The sequence below is a fragment of the Ascaphus truei genome, chromosome 1 (genome assembly GCF_040206685.1).
Source record: "Ascaphus truei isolate aAscTru1 chromosome 1, aAscTru1.hap1, whole genome shotgun sequence".
In the NCBI taxonomy this organism is placed as follows: domain Eukaryota; kingdom Metazoa; phylum Chordata; class Amphibia; order Anura; family Ascaphidae; genus Ascaphus; species Ascaphus truei.
In genome coordinates, this window is record NC_134483.1 from 82,216,182 (window position 1) to 82,229,965 (window position 13,784).

General features: G+C 41.6%; 1 protein-coding gene across 9 annotated transcripts in view; it reads left to right on the plus strand.

The window, feature by feature from the left end:
• Nucleotides 1-13,784, plus strand: part of MAST4 (microtubule associated serine/threonine kinase family member 4) — a 607,818-nt gene that overhangs the window by 493,582 nt on the left and 100,452 nt on the right. The gene's annotated exons all lie outside the window — the stretch shown is intronic.

Genomic DNA, 13,784 nt, shown 5'->3' on the forward strand with positions numbered 1-13,784 from the left:
CTCAAAAACAAAACATTCCTAGGTTTGTATGTTCTATACAGAGAAGTTAATGACCTGTAGTTTATTAGGTTGCACATTTATCTCCTACTTTGACAATCATTTTGCGTATGGGTAAAAGAAGAGAAGTCAACTGTTCACTTTTCCCTCTTCTATAGAATGATGTATGCATTGATTTTATGTACTTATCTTGTCATTTCATTTTTTGTGAGTGCATGAATATATCTTTTTTTGTTTCTTTCAATGTTTTATTTATAAAATGTTTGCCAGGAAGTAATATATTGAGTTGCCTCTCGTTTTTATTATGTCCTGGGCACAAAGTTTATATTTCTAAAAATGTTTTACCAGGAAGTAATACATTGAGAGCTACCTCTCATTTTCAAGTGTGTCCTGGGCACAGAGTTATAAAAATACATGGTTATATTAAAAGAACAGGGTTATACAGTCAATTCACAGACATTTCATAGTCAGAGTTAGAAAATTGGGTACAAGGGATAAAGGGCTTGTAAGTTTCAGATTTGATGGAGAGCAGCTCTAACATCACCAAACATCAGCGAATTACAGCAAATGGCTCACACCCTTTAGCTGCCCCTTCGGCTGCGCCAAAGGCTATCCACCTTTGGGACAACGCAGATGTACACTGGGGTAGTTTAGATTTAATGCAGCTGTGAATACAAAGTTCTTTGTCTTCTTGGTTCATTAACATTCCACTGGGTGGGGTTGATGTTCCACAAAGTACAAGCTGGGGAGCATACTGGAGCAGCTCTTGGGGAGCCCCATCAGGCTGTCTGCCTTTGTGGCAATGCAGATGAACACATTGCTATGTACCCCAATCAGTATTGTGACAATACATGACTACATTAAATGAACAGATGCTATACATTCAATTTACAGACATTTCAGTTGGAGATAGCATATGATTATGGGCATGTGTAACAGTTAGACAAGATTAAAATGTGAGACCGCTGAAGTCTTTAAATTACTTATACTGGAGGCGGTTTTGAGAGTCTCTAGTAGGTTGTTCCTGTTATGAGATGCATTATAAGAGAAGGAGGAGCGACCAGATTTCTTGTTGAACTGTGGGACCGTGAACAGTCTTTTGGAATTCGATCTAAGGTGATACTGTAATTGCTGTGTGTAGTAGGGCTGAGGAGATTGTTCAGATAGGTGGGTAGTGTGCCCAGAAAGTATTTGAAGGCAAGACAGGAAAAATGTACTTTGCGCCTAGACTCAAGGGATAGCCAGTCTAGTTTAGGAGGACTTTGCAGTGATGTGTGTTGCAATAATATTGCAGGACAAAGCGGCATATTGAATTCTAGAGGGTCTCTAGTTTGCTAAGGTGAATTTGGGTTCCTGTGTCATATACTATGTCCCCATAATCTATCATTGGCATTAGCATCTGCTGTGTGATGCACTTTATTACCAGCAGGCTTAGGGAGGATTTGTTCCTATAAAGCACACCTATTTTGGCATAGGTTTTGGAAATATGCAGCCCGAATGTTAAATGGGAGTCGAGCCAAATTTCCATATACTTAAAACTAGTGACAGCGGCTAGAATTATGTTATAGTTGGTTCTGATATATAGCTCTGTCCATGGTAGCTTTAGAAATTTAGCATTAGTCCCAAATACCATAGTTAAATTTTTGTCTGTATTTAAAAACAGTTTATTTTAGGAAATCCAGTTTTCAAATGTTGAGAAAATTAGATTGAAGTATGTGTCCAAGGTCAGTGCATATAAGATTGTTCCATCCGCATACATGTGCATTGAAGCTGCCTTACAAGCTGTAGATGGATCATTAATAGTGAAAAGCGTATGTGCCCCAAAACAGAGCCTTGCGGGACGTCCAAGGGGTTGACAGGTGACATCCGAGGGGTTAGAGTTGGAACCCAAGAGACACAAATTGGGATCTACTCGATAGGTAGGAGTGAAATCAGTTTAAAGCATACTCTCCTATTCCAGAGCTGAAACTTAACAAGATAACATGATTAAGAGTTTCAAAAACCTAAACAAAATCTGGGAATATTGCACCAGTTTATTGGCCCAGTTAGTGTCCTGTTTCCAGAAAGCCAGATTGTAGTCGTCTAAGGAATTTTGTCTTCGTATAGTAATTACTTAATTGACAGTGGATACATTTTTCCATGTACTTTGGATAGTATTGGAAGAAGAGAGAGTGGTCTCTAGTTGGAGACCATGTTTTTGTCCCCACTTTTAAAGATTGGTACAACTCTGGCAGTTTTCCAGGTCTGTGGGATATGGCATTAAAATAAGAGTTGATTAGGGAGGTAAGTGGTATGGAAATGGCTGGAACACAGTCATAGGAATTTTGGTTGCACTAGGTCAGGTCTACATTGGCTGTTTAGTTTTAATGTTAGGAGCGCCTGTGTAATCTCCTGTTCAGATACTTGGACAAATGGAAAATTGTGAGCACTGTTGGGAAGGGGTGGGGCTTTAAGGGTTCTCCAAGGTTGAGCTTCATGATTATAGTTAGGGTTGCACTTTGATGAGTGTCCCTCCTGTACTCTTTCTGAGGAATGGAGCATGGTTATCTCAGGTTTTTAAGAACTCTGTTCGGGAAAACAAACAAGCGCATAATAGGGCTCAGGTATCAGGTTGATACTGTACCAAGGGCAGTTGGTGAGACCAGCCATAATTTGTTGTCAGTTAAAGTTTCTAAATGTTCTAGCGAGTAGCTTGTCTTGAGTGATTTAATTTTCTTTACAGAATACACAATTGCATGGCCACTGAAGGTCTCAGGCAAGATACCAGAGGATTGGATTCTGTTGGACAAGAGGATAGATTCCAATATAGCAAGGAATGGTTGTCAGATTTTAGGTTTGTCCGTGTTGGTTGGGAAATTAGTTGAATACATTTTTGTGTCTTTAATTGTATCCATATTTTCTTGTTATGGTTAAGCCAATTGAGGCTGAAATCCCAAAGAACTTACAGCACATTCTTTTCATTCAGAGAGGAAATTGTGTCCAGAAAAGGAGTGATATCAGTCAAGTATTGTAGTGGGGCGGTAGATGCCGGCAATAAGAATAGCCTGTATGTGTAGCATATTCGTCATCCAGAATTAAACCCATTTCTGCATTTGTTTATTAGGGTGAATAAAGAACACATGTTGGGTTTACAAACTGCTAAAAACAGATATACTATTAACAAGTCCTTGATATTTATTTTACTTCCCTGTATGAGATCCATAATGATCATAGAATGAACTGAACTAATGGCTAAGCACTTGGAGCCAAGAAGCAGCTGAGCAGGAATAAATAATCATTCTTTCTGTGACTTTCTAAGAGCAGTTGTGCCGCCTACTCAGTACAATTTAAATAAGTGGCTGAATATGATGTATACATCTGAATCATGGTTTACTCCCAATGCTTCTCTGGAGATGGAGAGAGAGTTCTTTACAGTGGCCTACAGGCTTCTGCATGTCCTTGGTTTGACTTGTAAGTAGAGGTTCTTAGGAAGCATTCAATGATAATCCTGGGAATCCAATGGCATCGGTAGTGCCGGCGTAACTCAGTTTAGATAGTTGTTTTGTACTGCAACCTAATTATTACATATCTGAAAGTGTACAAATTGATGGCACTATTGATTTAAGTTTACCACAGCCTTCATTTTCTTATTTACCCTTGTACTGATGGTCCATGTCCAAGGTTCAGCAGGAGTTTAGCCTTCAGCTGCGCCCACGTGCAGCCTGTCCCTTTGAACCTTTGTATTTGACTCCAGTTCGTGGTGGTAAATATGGTTCGTCAGAACAGTAGGGCATGTTACTGTAAAATGAGACAAAAAAAGTGCAAAGACTGGGCTCAAGAGAGGTATGCCATCTAAAGTAACACATGGATATTCATTAAAAAAAAGTATGGAGGATAGACAGCACGCTGTGGGACAAATGTGCGAAAAAAGGGGATGAGTAGTGCAGCGGGAACAAGGAGGGACCCAATATCCTCAACAAACTAAGTATACAAAAAAAAGTGGAGTTCCCAGCACTCAAAGGAAAAGTATAAAAATGGAAGGTTAAGCCAAATCAAACGTAATATGTCAAAAGTCTATATACACTGCACACTGATGCAAACTAAATGTGACGTATGTACAGTGTTATCAGTTTCAAATGAAGGTAACAAATCTGCACACAGAACGATAGTACAATTTATGACTATACGGAATGCAACACAAGGGAAGAGAGGGGAAAACGGGGTAAGGGGAAGGAGAGGAGGGAAAGACCACAAAAACAGGGTAAAGGGGAATAAGGGGGCAATTTTTTTTTGGGTGGGGAGGGGGTGAGCCCCTTCGTCAGGCCCGTTCCCAAAGACCAATACAATTATAGGTTCTTCCATTAACCCCTGTGGTAAAACCCTCCCTCACAGGTAGGATATCCATGTAGTCCCTAATAGGTGCACATCCTGAGAAAACACAAAAAAGGGGGGCACCCAGTGCAGTACTGTGGCTAGTTAGTCCTGGAAGAGGAGAATTCATAAACAGCCCACAGGGGCAATGTATTCATATCATCCAATAAAGAAGATCACAATTCCTTCTGTCAAATGCGGGATGCCACAATAGAAATCAGCCCGAGAGAGTACCAAGGGATACAGAATAGGAGTAACGTTATGTTTTGATGAAAGACACTGGCACAATCACAGTATCCCTGGTAGTCAGAGATTGGCGTCTGGTATACAGCTGAGACAGGGTGCCTGTATGATCAGCTGTGGTGTGGAGTGTAAATCCCCGACGAGCCATGACGACATTAGGAGGTGGAAACTGCAAACTTGTGCACCCATTGGTCCAGGCCTGTGACATCACTGAACACATGGGCCATCAGATGATGTGAACCCAGAAATGCAGCAAGACGTGTGTGAAGGGCTGCCATGGTTTGGCCGAGATCACTGATTGGCTCAAGCTATTGATGTCACGAGTCACATGGGGCATCAGCTGGAACAAACCCAGAACTGCAGTGGAATGTAGCACTTGTGATCGTCATGGCAACCGGGAGGTCTGATGTCACTGGTCACATGAAGCGCCAGGCAACGTGAGCCCGGCAATGCACTCGAATTATGTTATAATGGTTGTCAAGGTAACTGGCCACTGGTTGAGAGTACATATAGCAGGGAACATAAAACATAAAGGCATATGGTTAATAAAACAAGGTTAATCATACCAAATGCAATGATGTGTTATGTACAGAGGGATGATATACCTTGGGGGTAGCGACCCCTGCTCAGTTGGTGCTGTATGGGTAGAAAATAATGATGCGGGGTCTGGTGCTGCTGCCGGTATATGTTAATATATGGTAAACCTAAGAAAAAGAATCCGGCTAGTTAAGAGCACTCAAAGACCCCAAATAGAGGGTGGTAAGTGTATAGATGATAAAACTCAATATTTAATGGTAATTAAAATAAGGTGGTACATATAAGTGACAAACTAAATACTAAAAACGTTGCCCAGGTGGGCTGAGTGCCAATATGCCAGCGACAGTGTGTGCGGTTTTTAGAGGGGTTAATTAATTGCTCCCATATTAATGCGCATACAGGCCCTTCAGACTTTTTGTTTGCACAGCAAATGTCCCCTGAAAATATACACAGGCGGCTTGTGCTGATAGCAGTACAATCTCTACACGAAAAATAGAGATTGTCGTTTCAATGGTATTGTCAGTATTTAAGTGTTAATCAGAACGGGAGATTCCCTGTTATAAATCTGCTCATAACTTCAGGAGGGGAGATGTGTTTACAAGGTAGCTTAAATATATAGACAGCTAATATGTACTGTAGCAGTAACTATATTAAAACATATTTCCCCATACCTTGCTAGCGCTGGTATTGCAACAAAATAGCCCACATAAGCAACACAATTTTAAAAGAGAGGTCTGTTCCTGCTTGGTATAGCCGGAGACATGACAGGTTCTATAACAGGGAATCTCCCTTTCTGATTAACACTTAAATACTGACAATACCATTGAACCGACATTTCTCTATTTTTCGTGTAGAGATTGTACTGCTATCAGCACAAGCCGTCTGTGTGTACTTTCAGGGGACAGTTGCTGTGCAAACAGAAGTCTGAACGGCCTGTATGCGCATTAATATGGGAGCAATTAATTAACCCCTCTAAAAAAACGCACACACCATCGCTGGCATTAACACCCTACAAAGGTATTAACCTTGCTTGCAACTGACTGCCAGATCACTTATTGGCACTCAGCCCACCAGGGCAACGTTTTTAGTATTTCATTCATCACTTAAATGTACCACCTTATTTTAATTTGATAACCATTAAAGATTGAGTTTTATCATCTATACACTTACCACCCACTATTTTATGTACAGGGGGAGTAACATTAAACATCCCCCGGGCAACGTGACAGCAGATTAAATCACCCTAGTAGTAAGCAATAGTGAGAACAGCCGAAAACCTTCTATCCCATGAAGGGGAGGGAAGAGTGGATGGTAGAGGTGGGTGAAAACCATGGCAGTCATGGACCGATCACTAAGCACATACTGTATAAGCGATGACGGACTTACGGCTGGAACATGTAATGGACACACACTTCGAACAGCTTAAATCAAGCTCTTTATTGATCCCTTCAGGTGTCATAGTGCCTAATCGCCTAATCCATTTAGATTCCTTCTGTAACAGGAGCCTGTTGATGCTACCGCCCAAAGCTCTTTTCAACTTCATTTACAGTATGACCTGGTACTGTAGTTGGCTAGCGTTGTCCCGCTTGTGTGAAGTGATGTGCCACTGGGGCCTCCAGATCAAACCTGCGAATGGCAGCTTTATGTTGTCTAATCCTATCCTTGACGCACTGTGTAGTTTCACCCACATATCCCAACCCACAATGACATTTGACCAGCTAAACCACATTTCTAGATAAGCAAGTGTAAAATCTTTTTATAAATAATTTTTTGTCTGACTTGAGGTGAGAAAATTGATTTCCCTCTTGCATGCTGTCACATTGGCTGCAACTGAAACATCTGAAGCTGCCTAATTTGGGAGTTCCTAGAAATGTCTGTGTACAGTATGTGTTCTCCCCCTTAAATCAGCCTTAATGAGGTGATCTCTGAGGTACTTGCCTCATTTATATGAAAAGAGGGCTTAATAGTCAGCGCTGGAGACAGTAGGTCATCAGTGCTGAGCAGGTGCCAAGCAATGGTGCAAGATAATGTTTTTTACCCGTCCACTCCAGGTGCTATAAGATGAAACAAAGGGATAGACAATTCTCTGTTCATTCCCTGAGTCTGGGGTCCCTCATGTTGTAATGATGTCCTTAAAGTGATCTTTGCCTTGTCACATTGGGCCTGGAGGAGTGGAACAGGATAAACTCTACTCTCAAATTTCCTTTGCATGTCATTTAAACTTAATGCTACAGTTTAGAGGTACTGACGATTCTCCTTGCCCTCAGAAATTAGCTAAATGGGAGACCTTTGATGCTACCCAAGGGATGTAAACTCTGGAAATGCAGCAAATAATTTCTATCAGTTTTCTTGGTATAAATGTCAGATTTCAATTTATGGTCGATAATCTTAATGGTCTTGTCCAAGAAGTTAATGGCTGTCTTATCAGTTACCAAGGTGAAACCAATGGTGTTACGTGATGATTTAAGATCCGTAATGAAGGTAAACAGATTTTCCTTGGACCTGCCCCAGAACATGCATATGTCATCTATGTAACGCCCACACAACATGAATAGCGGATGGTGAAACACAAAATCATCCTCGAAATGATTCATGTATAGAGCAGAGACTGCGACTATTCTAACACAAACCAGTGGCAATCGCCAAAAAGACCCAGGTACATGCTGGGTACATGCCTTAAACTTGCCTTAAACTAGATCCAGCATTTCTGCATTGATTAATGGCCCATCAGATTAACAGCAAGGGTCCCTGGCAGTCCCATTCAAACTGAATGGGACTGCCAGGGACCCCTGCTGTGTTAATCCTATGGGTCATTAGTCAATGCAGAAATGCCTTAAACTTGCCTTAAACTAGCTAGGTTACACCCAGCACATACCCAGAATGTAACCGGGCTAGTTTAAGGCAAGCTTTAGAATACTCGTGATCTCGTCTGTATGTGGGTGCAACGTTAGACCCCATGGCTGTCCCTTGTACTTGTATGTAGAATGTATCCTTGAATAGGAAAAAGTTTTCCTTCAGAATGATGTCCAAAAGATCAAGGGCAAACATGCGTTCTTTGGGTGTGAACAGTCTCTCCAAATTCATGGAAGTCTTAACAGCCTCAATCACTTCTGCATGTGAGATGGAGGTGTATAAACTATTCACATCCAAAGTCACAAGCAACACCTCCTCAATCAGTAAAGGAAATTCCTCAATTTTTCGTGAAAAGGTAGACGTATCCTGGATATAGGACCTTGAGTTAATTACCAAAGGGCGAGCAATTTATCCAAAAAGATGACTAATGGCTGAAATAATGATTCGGTGCCTGCCACGATAGGGCGACCTGGAGGTCTCAAGATTCTTGTGATATCCTACCTCAGGTTCACTGGGTGATCGCAGAGGCCCTACCTAACTGGAGGGAACGCTGCAAATGCAGACTTGAATTAGGAGTTTTAAAAAAAAGATACTCCAGCACATCCTGCTATACCTTGCATGCTTCTACATTGGTAACAAATCACACACTACCCTGTTTCCCGTGGCGGCCACCAAACAAGGCTGTGACACATGTCAAATTGATGAAGGACCTGTTCCTGTGAAATCAGGTTTCTTATTGTGCATTTGTGTCAGCTTGGTTTTCATTTTTGATATACTGATCTTGTAAATAGTACACTGTATATACCTTGAGTGTTTATTATTTTACTTTGTTATGGAATATGTGTATGTATAATATATATATATGTGTGTGTGTGTGTGTGTGTGTGTGTGTGTGTATATATATATATATATATATATATATATACTGTATATATATATATATATATATATATATATATATATATATACTGTATATATGTGTATGTATGTAACCCTGTTTTCCCCCTACTCTGGGAAACTACCCTGGTTACTGCTTCTTGTGTGGTGCTGAAGCCTACCTGTGGTGTCAGGAGAAGCTGAGCTGCGCAATGGTATTGGCAATGGGACAAGCGTTAGGGACATTTCTTAGTTATTCACACTCATCGTACAGTGCCTCCAGCCATGACAGGATCCCAAGAATAGGATATCAGCTCCTGCCATTGCAGTCCATCTACCTCCTAGCCAGTAACTCACACCCAGGCAGAGGCAAGGTGCCCAAGCATCTTTATTTTCTCTCTCTCCTTCTCCTTCTTTAGAGCAGCATAGTCTCCTGCAGTGGGGCTTCTGGGTGGTGCTTGCCCATTCTCTTGGGGCATTCTGATCTGGATGGTCTCTAGGCTGGCCTAGAACGGCATGCTTGCCCCGCAATGGGGAAGACTCATAGCCCTCTTACTCCCTTTCAGGAGCAGAGCCAGACCTCATCTCCTTCCACATCTACTCCTAGAGCAGGGCAGAACTCCACTCTTACGCACAACCTCTCCCGCCAGAAGGTAGTGCTGGACCTCCTCTCCCACACCCTCTCTCTTGGGAGGGTAGAGTAGAACTCTCTTTGCCCTCTCCTGAAGGAGAGTCCACTCAATTTAGATCTTCCCCAGAAGAATCTAGAAGGGGCGGGCTTTTGGACTGTACCCACCTCCAAGGCCACGAGTCAGCACCTCCTTTCCTCATCTTCAAGGAAAGAACAAGGGGGGTCATTAGCCCATAGATTAACCTGTTACTGCCTGGAATTTAACAGGGCTAATATAACAGACCATTCTATTTTACACACACACACACACACACACACACACACACACACACACACGTGTGTGTTTGTAGCCATGCTGTAAAATGGTCTGCAGTTGTCTCTCCTGCTGGCAGTAAACCTGGTAAGTTACAGGGGTGCCAGCAGTAATCATGGAGGTTTGCCCTCACACCCTGGTGAGGTGTCCTATGTATGGATGGGAGTGGCTACATACTCTGAGTCCACAGTTAGTGACATCAGAGATCTGCCTGTTTCCTGAGGTATATAAGGCACAGCACTGCCCAAAGTTAGTGCGTTGGAGGAAGGAATCAGTCTGTGTTGAGACTTGTGAATGGAGGGCCCACTAGTGCAGTAACTAGTGGCCCGTTTCTACATCAAGAAGCATCAAGCCTGACAAGGACACACTGTGTCCAGGGACCTGGCACAGGGGTGATCTCCCTGCGGGGAGAGGGGATCCCACTCCATTGGGAGGGCGTACCTTTTCAAGGGACAGTACGGCAAGATGTGCGCCTGAGCTAACCGCTGCAAGGGGCAGTCTGCCCATACTATCGGCAATAAAGATGCCCTGTTCAAAGACAACCCCACTGAAGTTACTCTCCAGTGGAAGTCACCACCAAGAAGGAGTTCCTCATCAGAACCATCTCCCTGCAGACGCAGAGATCCTGATGAGGTGGAGGCGCTGCACGTGATATAGGTAGGACTCGCACACACTACCTCAGCTGCCTGTCTGGATTGACAGTCCCCGAACACCATCATGCGGGAGACTGAGGAGTCCTGTTGCCAACAGGTGCACCACCAGGCACGACCATGTAATGGGGGCTGGATAGACCACAGGGGCCAATATTAGATTGGGTGGGTCAGACTAGAGGGAATACCCGTTATATATATATATATATATATATATATATATGTATGTCTTTTTTGTTTTATATATATAAAATTTAAATGGGTTCCATGTGAATGGATATTCCAGGCAAAAGGTGACACATTGTGTGCTCATTTGCATATAATTTCCCAGAATCCCTTGCTGCAGTGGGAGCACTGTATGCGAGGTGATAATGGTTGAAAGGCAGGGTTGCAGACCTGTCTAAGACATGTGAATGGCTCACAAATGATATTCTTTATTGGCTATATGCCAACGGTGGAGGTTTTCTGTCGCCTTTTTCACCCACCATAACTTAAAATGTATGATATATATATATATATATATATATATATATATATAAACACACACTCCATCCCTACAAACTTCTCTCCAAATAACATAGGGAGAGACTTCTGTGCTCAAAAAGGAGCACACCTGAAGTACATAGGAGATGTAAGCTTACTTTTTTTTTTTAGATTTTATTTAATTTTAAAAAAAAAAGCTCACATTTAAAATAGAAATAGTCTAGTAAAATGATTGGGCCAGGCTGCCAGACTATTTCGGTTTTTTTGGTCCACTTTAGATCATACATGGCTGTGAGAAAAGCTTATGCATTTCTAAGAGGTCACATGTACTGTAAGTGGTTCAATTCTTTGCAGTCATCCTGTTCCTTCTCAGGTAATGAATAACTGCAGAAGCTGTAAAACAGAAAGGTAGACCTTGCTTTTGATATAGAAACCCAGCCAGAAAACTCACCCTGGATGTGTTCTATTTTAATATCTCCAATATATTTAATATCTATTGTAACCCTGTTCCCCCACCCAATCTCACATAGGGTCTCCTAGGGGAAATACTGCTCTGGTTACATTGGTCTGAGTGGTGCATACCTGCTGGTAACAGGGGGCCACATGATGGTAAAGGGGAATACCAGGACAGGCTTCTGGGGTCTTGCCCAAATTCTACTCACAGATGTAGCGCCTCCATCTTGTGCAGCCCCCAGCTGTATGGGGTGAAGTATCTGCAAATTAATTGTCTCCCTTCCTCCCAATATACTTTAGTCTCAGGCAGGAAGGTATAGGTAAAATGTAGCAGCTCTTTATTTGGTCTTCCTTATTCAGCAGCACAGATCACAGCAGATAGAAGGATCTTCACCATCAGGATGTCCCTGAACTCACTCCCGGCCAAGGGCACCAAGAGTGGTTCTTGCTCTTCCCCTATCCCCTGGTGGGATAGGAGGTAGGGGTTGACCCACATTCCCCGTAGGGAGGCCTCAAGCCTGCCAGAGCCCTGACAGCTTGGTACGGTTAACCTTGCACCTCTCACGGTCAGGACAGACTGACTAAATAGGAAGTTGCAGTACATTAAGTAAGCTCCAGTAGACACCACCCCTGTGTCTCTAATTGGACACAGGACCTGATGACACTACCTTCACAGACTCACTGCACAGCATGTGTGGGGAAAACCTGCCCTTACCAGGTATTACTGCCAGGAGAACAGAACTATAGCCCCAAAATCACCCAGGGCTACACTATATTTATATGAAGGCCAATTCATTAACTTTTAGCAATACTACAGTATATATCTAAAATAATGATGACATTTGTTTCTAAAGCCTCAATAAGCAGCACTTTTTTTGTGTTAAATATTAGTTATTTTAATTAGAAGCCTATTACAAAAATACTTCTCATAGCTAGTCAAGGATGCCCACAAGTGATGGAACCTTCAAACTTATTATACATTGAGAATTTTCTACTCAGACTTGGTACATTCATGTTAAAGGAGCAATCCAAGATACTTGTAACAAAAACATTTTTTTTTAAATGAGGGTTCCCGGAGCTGAAATTAATGGGGGTTCAGCGCGGGAGACCCCTTGCTTCAATTCAAGGAAAGAAAGTTAACAAAAGTGGGGGTTGAAAACGGCCTCTTGGATTGCCGCTTTAAGTGGTTTTCTAATTAAATATTTATTTGGTGTGTACAACATGTTCTGATTTTTTTTCCTCTCTGATACATAACACCTATAAGAGTTCACAAATGATTGCTTGCTTTTACAATCCTGAGCTGCCTCCTGACTGTTTCTGAAGGTTCTTCTCCCCACTCCGTCTTCAAGGCCTTTGGATCCTTAAGGTGTCCTGCGACCAGGAAGATAGATTGGTTTCTTCTGACAATCAAATGCTGTAGCTAATCAGAAACTGTCAACACAGCCTGTCTATATAGTAATAAAACATTTGATGTAAAGGCACAGGGTCTTACAGTAATATAAAAGCAATCACAGGTAACACGCTTCCTCGTATCGAACTCTTACACCAACTACCGTATATAAAGGTATATGATAAACAGATGAATATGTACTTTAATTTAAAAAAAGATGACGACAAAAAACATGAGGAAGAATGTGTGTTTCCCCCATGTAGTTAACCTCTTTAATGCCAGGATCACATGCAATATGTTTCATGTCCTTGAAAGTTTTTCATTTTGCATGACTTTGCAGTAACTTATTGAGACTATTATTGGTATAGTTTTTAATCTCCAGTGTGTGTGCAAGGAACTAGAATACAAGTTGTTGTGACTTTAAAAAAAAAAAAACATGTATTTCATAGTAAAACCATAGTTGTTTGGAATGTAAATGAAAAGTCATTATTCATAAAGCTAATATGAAAAAGGAATGTGTGTTGAATATATGCACAATTTCATTTGTTATCACCAAAACAATTTCTGGGGGAGTTTGTAACCCATATTTAAAGAAAAATGCATTACATTTACAGACTTGGCAATCACCTTTTCCCCACTTCATTCTTTCTTGGTCTGCTTTGATTTAGATTTTTTAAATTGATTAGAGAGAAGTGAGACATAGTCCTGTATTCACTATGTTCCGATAAGGGCTATCAGAGCTCAGCCTATTTCAATCTGGTCGGTAACTGTTACATACACCTATAATGTATATTATCTCTAGCTGTGCCTGCAATGTCTTGTATATAATGTATACCCTGTTCACTTATGTAGCTGTATTTGTAACCATGTATTATTTGTCATCTTAACTCTATGCACAGGACATACTTGAAACCGAAAGTTAACTCTCAATGTATTACTTCCTTGTAAAATATTTTATAAATAAATCCTGCCTTAAACGGCTTTTGATATGAATGGCGGATTATGTAG